Source organism: Electrona antarctica, assembly GCF_951216825.1.
Source record: "Electrona antarctica genome assembly, contig: scaffold_106, whole genome shotgun sequence".
NCBI classification, from domain to species: Eukaryota; Metazoa; Chordata; class Actinopteri; order Myctophiformes; family Myctophidae; genus Electrona; species Electrona antarctica.
The window spans coordinates 132,245-141,619 of NW_027637567.1; positions in this window are offsets into that span (position 1 = coordinate 132,245).

Here is a 9,375-nt window from a genome sequence, read left to right on the forward strand (position 1 = left end):
GATTATTAGTACAACAGTATCAGACTGAGGTTGTACTGGTCAGTACAACAGTATCAGACTGTGGTTGTACTGGTCAGTACAACACTATCAGACTGTGGTTGTACTGGTCAGTACAACAGTATCAGACTGAGATTGTACTGGTCAGTACAACAGTATCAGACTGTGGTTGTACTGGTCAGTACAACAGTATCAGACTGTGGTTGTACTGGTCAGTACAACAGTATCAGACTGTGGTTGTACTGGTCAGTACAACAGTATCAGACTAAGGTTGTACTGGTCAGTACAACAGTATCAGACTGTGGTTGTACTGGTCAGTACAACAGTATCAGACTGTGGTTGTACTGGTCAGTACAACAGTATCAGACTGAGGTTGTACTGGTCAGTACAACAGTATCAGACTGAGGTTGTACTGGTCAGTACAACAGTATCAGACTGAGGTTGTACTGGTCAGTACAACAGTATCAGACTGTGGTTGTACTGGTCAGTACAACAGTATCAGACTGTGGTTGTACTGGTCAGTACAACAGTATCAGACTGTGGTTGTACTGGTCAGTACAACAGTATCAGACTGTGGTTGTACTGGTCAGTACAACAGTATCAGACTGAGGTTGTACTGGTCAGTACAACAGTATCAGACTGTGGTTGTACTGGTCAGTACAACAGTATCAGACTGAGGTTGTACTGGTCAGTACAACAGTATCAGACTGTGGTTGTACTGGTCAGTACAACAGTATCAGACTGAGGTTGTACTGGTCAGTACAACAGTATCAGACTGAGGTTGTACTGGTCATGTGATGGATTATTAGTACAACAGTATCAGACTGAGGTTGTACTGGTCAGTACAACAGTATCAGACTGTGGTTGTACTGGTCAGTACAACACTATCAGACTGTGGTTGTACTGGTCAGTACAACAGTATCAGACTGAGATTGTACTGGTCAGTACAACAGTATCAGACTGTGGTTGTACTGGTCAGTACAACAGTATCAGACTGTGGTTGTACTGGTCAGTACAACAGTATCAGACTGTGGTTGTACTGGTCAGTACAACAGTATCAGACTAAGGTTGTACTGGTCAGTACAACAGTATCAGACTGTGGTTGTACTGGTCAGTACAACAGTATCAGACTGTGGTTGTACTGGTCAGTACAACAGTATCAGACTGAGGTTGTACTGGTCAGTACAACAGTATCAGACTGAGGTTGTACTGGTCAGTACAACAGTATCAGACTGAGGTTGTACTGGTCAGTACAACAGTATCAGACTGTGGTTGTACTGGTCAGTACAACAGTATCAGACTGTGGTTGTACTGGTCAGTACAACAGTATCAGACTGTGGTTGTACTGGTCAGTACAACAGTATCAGACTGAGGTTGTACTGGTCAGTACAACAGTATCAGACTGAGGTTGTACTGGTCAGTACAACAGTATCAGACTGTGGTTGTACTGGTCAGTACAACAGTATCAGACTGTGGTTGTACTGGTCAGTACAACAGTATCAGACTGAGGTTGTACTGGTCAGTACAACAGTATCAGACTGAGGTTGTACTGGTCAGTACAACAGTATCAGACTGAGGTTGTACTGGTCAGTACAACAGTATCAGACTGAGGTTGTACTGGTCAGTACAACAGTATCAGACTGTGGTTGTACTGGTCAGTACAACAGTATCAGACTGAGGTTGTACTGGTCAGTACAACAGTATCAGACTGAGGTTGTACTGGTCAGTACAACAGTATCAGACTGAGGTTGTACTGGTCAGTACAACAGTATCAGACTGAGGTTGTATACAACACTCTATACAACATGCAGCTGTCCAGTGGACCTCAAAGCTCTGCTCTCTATACAACATGCAGCTGTCCAGTGGACCTCAAAGCTCTGCTCTCTATACAACATGCAGCTGTCCAGTGGACCTCAAAGCTCTGCTCTCTACAACATGCAGCTGGCCAGTGGACCTCAAAGCTCTGCTCTCTGCAACATGCAGCTGCCCAGTGGACCTCAAAGCTCTGCTCTATACAACATGCACACTGACTCCCAGCTGCCCAGTGGACCTCAAAGCTCTGCTCTATACAACATCCACACTGACTCCCAGCTGCCCAGTGGACCTCAAAGCTCTGCTCTATACAACATGCACACTGACTCCCAGCTGCCCAGTGGACCTCAAAGCTCTGCTCTATACAACATGCACACTGACTCCCAGCTGCCCAGTGGACCTCAAAGCTCTGCTCTATACAACATGCACACTGTCTCCCAGCTGCCCAGTGGACCTCAAAGCTCTGCTCTATACAACATGCACACTGACTCCCAGCTGCCCAGTGGACCTCAAAGCTCTGCTCTACAGTGCCGTATCCAGGGAATAATCAGCAGGGGGGCCTTCATATTTCCAAGGGGGGCACTTTATTTTTCAAGTTCACACCCATATATAGCAAGCAAGCTCTCACATAGGCATATATGCAATAAAACAACACAAAAGGCTTGGAGAAGGGCTACAAGTAGGTTCCAATTATACACCAGAACAAATAATAATATTTTTTGTAGCTTTTTTTTTTTTATAGCCAACAAAACAAACAAACATATATACTGTCATGTGGAAACACGATCGCATCGCACCAACAACACAATGGACACAATGAACATCTCCACGGCAGGAGGAAAACAAAAAAGACCATGCTATGCATCAACCATTAATCACCAACAAATAGTTGAGCATTTAGGCCTAGTGTCTTTTATATGTCGCCATCTCCACGGCGGTAGGAATATGAGTAAAAGGTTAGTTGTATGCACCAACCAAAAACAACAAGTCTTAGTGTATTTATGTCGGGAGGAAAAGGGGGGGGGGGTCTACTTGACTACTTCTCCGCAGCATTCTCCAGGACCATGGACTGGACAGTTCCAACTTCATCAGTCAACTTTAATGGGACAGTCCAACCCTGACAGAGAATAACAATAATAGCAGTAACAAATTAGGCTAATGCGTTTTGTAGTCCATATTATTATTATTATGTTAATGTATTTATTTCACTCACCATTAGAAGAGCTGAAGGCGGCGATTGTGACCTGCGTGAAACTTCCTCAGAACAGCGTCCTTCCATTCAGTGTTGCATTTCATGGTTAAGTCCTTTTTGCGAACGCAGTGAGCATTTACTATGAGACCCAGCAGATCACGTCTGTGTGTGTGTCTGTGTGTGTGTCTGTCTGTGTGTCACGCTGTAACACCACCCGCCCACCACCAGAGGGCGCAGCTGTATCACACACAAAAACACACACACACACATGCACGCACGCACGCACACACACACACACACACGCACGCACGCACGCACGCACGCACGCACGCACGCACGCACACACACACAAAAAACTTAACTTAAAAAAAAACTTAACTTAAAAAAAAAACTTAAAAAGGAAAAACGCACACACAAAAAACTTAACTTAAAAAAAAAACTTAACTTAAAAAAAAAACTTAAAAAGGAAAAACGCACACAATAAACTTAACTTAAAAAAAAACTTAACTTAAAAAAAAACTTAACTTAAAAAAAAAACTTAAAAAGGAAAAACGCACACACAAAAAACTTAACTTAAAAAAAAACTTAACTTAAAAAAAAACTTAACTTAAAAAAAAACTTAAACAAAAAACTTAAAAAAAAAAAAACCTAAAAAAGAAACACGCACGCACGCACACATACACACACTAAAAAAAACTTGAAAAAACATTTCATTTAAAAAAAAAATTAACTTAAAAAAAAACCTTAAAAAGTACGTAATTTATTCTAATTGTTGTTATTGCAATTTACGAGCTGCGTTCGCTTCCCGCGTTTGCGCGTCTTACTTGTCAAAAGCCAGCTGTACAAGTCTTGCTTTCCTCTCATGCAGCATGGTGCGTCTACGGTCGGTAAAGACGCTCTTTAGAGTTGAGAAAGAATTCTCACATGTTGCTGTTGACGCGCCAAACACCAGGGCCAGTCGGAGTGCTAAAAATACAGTGGGCATTGATTTAAGTGTTTTGTGGTGTTCTGACAGTATTTTCTGAATGGTCCATTTCTCTTCTGGGCCTGCATTTTTTATTTCTGACAGGAGGTATTTGCGTGCAACAGTGTACTGTGTTGGTACTATCTCGACGCCTACCAAATCCAGGATTGGTTTAACTTTTGTGGCATCGAGAAAACTTTCTGTCGCGGCTGGGTCTAGAGCTGTCAATGCAGAAATCAGTTTCCCGTCACGTTCGCTAAAGCGAGCATCTATCTCTCCCAGAACAGCATCAATGGCACTGTAGTAGAGTCTTTTCATCTCCGTCTCTGTGTTGATTTCGTTGTGTCCTCCTTGTCCCACACTTTCCTCAACAACGTAGGCTGCAAGGTTACTGTTCATTTTACGTTTCCTTTTGGTTGGTAGTGGTGGTGGTGGTGGAGCTGCTGCTGCGGGTGGCTCGGCGGCTGCTGCGTTTTCCGACACCGGTGTGTTGTTGTTGGTGGCTGTATTCCATAACTCCGAAAATGCAGTGTCACATCTCAGCTCACGAACACAATCTGTTGCACTGCGCACAAGTTTTACTCCAGTGAGGAGGTCCATTCCCTCAGCTTGTAGCTGTTGGTTTGGTGCGTCCAGCAGCATTAATATCTTCTGCACTGCATGCCCAATAAACACAAAGTTCGGTTCTTGCACATGGTGAAGTCCAATTGCCTCCACTCTAACATCCGAACCGTAGGCCCGGGTGTTGTTTACCTCCGACAGTACTGCAGTGATATCCTCCATGTTTTTAAGGATCACTGAGACCGTGGCCAGATGGCCTGTCCAGCGCTGATCCAAGAGGCGCTTCAGGGTATCACCTTTGTAGTGAATAGCAACAGTGGGCTTTCGGAAAAGAAATTAAACAGCATGCCACAAACATCAAAGAAGTCGCCGATTGCCCCCTCTGCTGACAGCGCGTGGATAACAACAAGGTGGAGCTGGTGATTGAAACAATGGACGTAGGGAATTTCTCGGCCAAGTTTATTCTGCAGTAGTTTTTGGACCCCTCCATGCTTCCCTGACATGACGGAAGCGCCATCATAACACTGACTCAATATTTTATCAGAGCTGAGCCCAACTTTTGCGAGTTCTTGTAATATTGTGTTAGTGAGTGTTGCGGCGTCGCCTTCTTGTGTGGTTGCCATAGTAACTAGGCGCTCTGTCACTTCTTTACTTTCCTCTGATATAAAACGCACCACTATGGAAATGTTCTCACAGCCCGTGGGGTCACGAGTGCCATCCACTTTGATTGTGAACCAATGCGTGCCTATGTCCTTTACAATGGCTTCTGTTACCACGCTGCTCATTGCTTCTATCATTTGATTTTGAATGGCAGGACTTGTATAAGTTGCATTGCATGGAATATGCGTCATTATTTTGGCAAGCTTGGTGTCTTTTTTGAGCGTGTATTGAAAAAGGGAAAGGAACAGTCCACTGCCCCCTTCTGACATATCATTGAATGCATCCAGTGTTCCCTCAAAGGCAACTGATTTGATGCCAGAAATCCGATTATGTCTATGAGGGACGACATGTAGTATCGGTTTCTATCCAACTGTTCAGTATTCACCAGCGTTGAGACTTCAGTGTCAGTCTGAGCGCGTCTGTCTCTCTCCAGCGTTGAGACTTCAGTGTCAGTCTGAGCGCGTCTGTCTCTCTCCCTCCAAATGTCGGCACACGTCAAATGCTCTTTAGAGAGCGCATGCTTATTTAAGCCTTTGTTTGATTCTGTTGCGTGCTTCCAATTACGAAATCCTTTCAACGTGAAAGTAGTGTCAACACTGCCACTACATGCTGCACGGAATTTCCTGCATGGGAAACAAAATGCAGCATCTGTCTCCACGCTGTATTCCAGCCAGTCCCTGCCCTGAAACCATGCACTCACAAACGAGCGTTTTTTGCCACTATAAAGGCTACTTGGGTATTTGTCCCGTTTCACCTGATTCGGTGTGTCGGAACCAAGATCCTCTGGTGGAGAAGCATGCGGTGGTGGTGGAGGTCCGAAAGTTGAGCTGCTGCGACCGGCTGTGGAAGTTGCTGCAGCAGTAGGGGCCTGCTGCTCCGGCTCTGCCTCTGCGGCAGACTCGGTGCTCGAACAACTCCCTGTAATATTAACAGGCGACGTAGCGGTGGCTTCAGTACCGTCTTCTTTTTCATCATCAGTCTGCCTTTCTTTAGGTGCTGGTGGGTTAGAGTTTGCTGGTGTTTTGGCTTTGAGCCAGTTCCTTATATCCATGACAATTGTACCGGTTTGCTGTTGTTGTTCACTGTGACTGAAGTCTGAAAATATTTGAATTGACCCACCCTGCGTGGCAACACAGGTAATGACGTAGCGTTTGGTGCGCTGCATCAAAACGAATCCGACTAGGTGCAACCATGCAGACTATTGCCAGTGTACTTTTTATTATTGCATTTGTATTACTATGAATTCATTAGAAAATGTATATTTATTATAAACACAAAGAACATGAAAAGAACACATTATATATATTTTATATATATTTTGAACCTGTAAAACATTAAAAAGAATGGTGGTGTAGGGTTCTGGACTGGGGGGGCACAAAGTATATCTGGGGGGGCATTGCCCCCTAGTGCCCCCCCGTGGCGACGGCACTGCTGCTCTATACAACATGCACACTGACTCCCAGCTGTCCAGTGGACCTCAAAGCTCTGCTCTATACAACATGCAGCTGTCCAGTGGACCTCAAAGCTCTGCTCTATACAACATGCAGCTGTCCAGTGGACCTCAAAGCTCTGCTCTATACAACATGCACACTGACTCCCAGCTGGCCAGTGGACCTCAAAGCTCTGCTCTATACAACATGCACACTGACCCCCAGCTGGCCAGTGGACCTCAAAGCTCTGCTCTATACAACATGCAGCTGCCCAGTGGACCTCAAAGCTCTGCTCTCTATACAACATGCAGCTGTCCAGTGGACCTCAAAGCTCTGCTCTATACAACATGCAGCTGTCCAGTGGACCTCAAAGCTCTGCTCTATACAACATGCAGCTGTCCAGTGGACCTCAAAGCTCTGCTCTATACAACATGCAGCTGTCCAGTGGACCTCAAAGCTCTGCTCTCTATACAACATGCAGCTGTCCAGTGGACCTCAAAGCTCTGCTCTCTATACAACATGCAGCTGTCCAGTGGACCTCAAAGCTCTGCTCTATACAACATGCAGCTGTCCAGTGGACCTCAAAGTCAAACACCAAATGCCTCAACAGGAGGTTGTTCTCCATATGACAATATGGACCAGCCTTCCCACAGAGGTTGTTAGACATATTACATCTAGTATAGTGTTCATATGCCTTCAAGTACAGAGGCCGAACCAACTCAGTATGTGACTGTAATCCCGCAAAGCTCAAATACTTTTAATCAAAGCTCAAGGACTTTTAATCAAAGCTCAAATACTTTTAATCAAAGCTCAAATACTTTTAATCAAAGCTCATGGACTTTTAATCAAAGCTCAAATACTTTTAATCAAAGCTCAAGTACTTTTAATCAAAGCTCATGGACTTTTAATCAAAGCTCAAATACTTTTAATCAAAGCTCAAATACTTTTAATCAAAGCTCAAATACTTTTAATCAAAGCTCAAATACTTTTAATCAAAGCTCAAGGACTTTTAATCAAAGCTCAAGTACTTTTAATCAAAGCTCAAATACTTTTAATCAAAGCTCAAATACTTTTAATCAAAGCTCAAATACTTTTAATCAAAGCTCAAATACTTTTAATCAAAGCTCAAATACTTGTAATCAAAGCTCAAATACTTTTAATCAAAGCTCAAATACTTTTAATCAAAGCTCAAATACTTTTAATCAAAGCTCAAATACTTTTAATCAAAGCTCAAATACTTTTAATCAAAGCTCAAGTACTTTTAATCAAAGCTCAAATACTTTTAATCAAAGCTCAAATACTTTTAATCAAAGCTCAAGTACTTTTAATCAAAGCTCAAATACTTTTAATCAAAGCTCAAATACTTTTAATCAAAGCTCAAGTACTTTTAATCAAAGCTCAAGTACTTTTAATCAAAGCTCAAATACTTGTAATCGTCTGACATTCAGTTTCTATTTACCGGAGTAGCTACAGATCACTGAAAGGCTCTTTGGAATGTGTTTTTCTGAAATGTTATTTCTCAAAGCTGCACCTGCATAAGGTTAAAGATGGAGTGGCCTGCACCTGCATAAGGTTAAAGATGGAGTGGCCTGCACCTGCATAAGGTTAAAGATGGAGTGAAGCCTGCACCTGCATAAGGTTAAAGATGGAGTGGCCTGCACCTGCATAAGGTTAAAGATGGAGTGAAGCCTGCACCTGCATAAGGTTAAAGATGGAGTGGCCTGCACCTGCATAAGGTTAAAGATGGAGTGGCCTGCACCTGCATAAGGTTAAAGATGGAGTGAAGCCTGCACCTGCATAAGGTTAAAGATGGAGTGAAGCCTGCACCTGCATAAGGTTAAAGATGGAGTGAAATGTTATTTCTCAAAGCTGCACCTGCAAAAGGTTAAAGATGGAGTGAAGCCTGCACCTGCATAAGGTTAAAGATGGAGTGAAGCCTGCACCTGCATAAGGTTAAAGATGGAGTGGCCTGCACCTGCATAAGGTTAAAGATGGAGTGGCCTGCACCTGCATAAGGTTAAAGATGGAGTGAAGCCTGCACCTGCATAAGGTTAAAGATGGAGTGGCCTGCACCTGCATAAGGTTAAAGATGGAGTGGCCTGCACCTGCATAAGGTTAAAGATGGAGTGAAGCCTGCACCTGCATAAGGTTAAAGATGGAGTGAAGCCTGCACCTGCATAAGGTTAAAGATGGAGTGAAATGTTATTTCTCAAAGCTGCACCTGCATAAGGTTAAAGATGGAGTGAAGCCTGCACCTGCATAAGGTTAAAGATGGAGTGGCCTGCACCTGCATAAGGTTAAAGATGGAGTGAAATGTTATTTCTCAAAGCTGCACCTGCATAAGGTTAAAGATGGAGTGCCACGGTTTTTTCCCACCCTAAAACATGATCATCGGGTCTTATTGTTATATAAGGAGGTATACGTTTTTCAAAAAACTTGGCATTTGCCAAGCTGTAATATAATTCCTTCACCCTTTTTGCAAAAACAAATATGTTAATGACGTTTAGAAGATTTAGAGCACTTTCCTGGAGGTCTTTGTGTGTGTAATTTGATGGTTTTAGATATTTTAGATTTTAGCAGTGAGCAGGCTCACTAAAATATCTAAAACCACAAATTACACACGCATATAGACCCCCAGGAAAGTGTTCTAAATCTTCTAAACGTCATGAACATATTTATTTTTGCAAAAAGGGTGAAGTATCCCTTTAAGTTGTTTACACAAAGTTCACCTAAATGTGCTACTCCAGGGAAAACCTGCA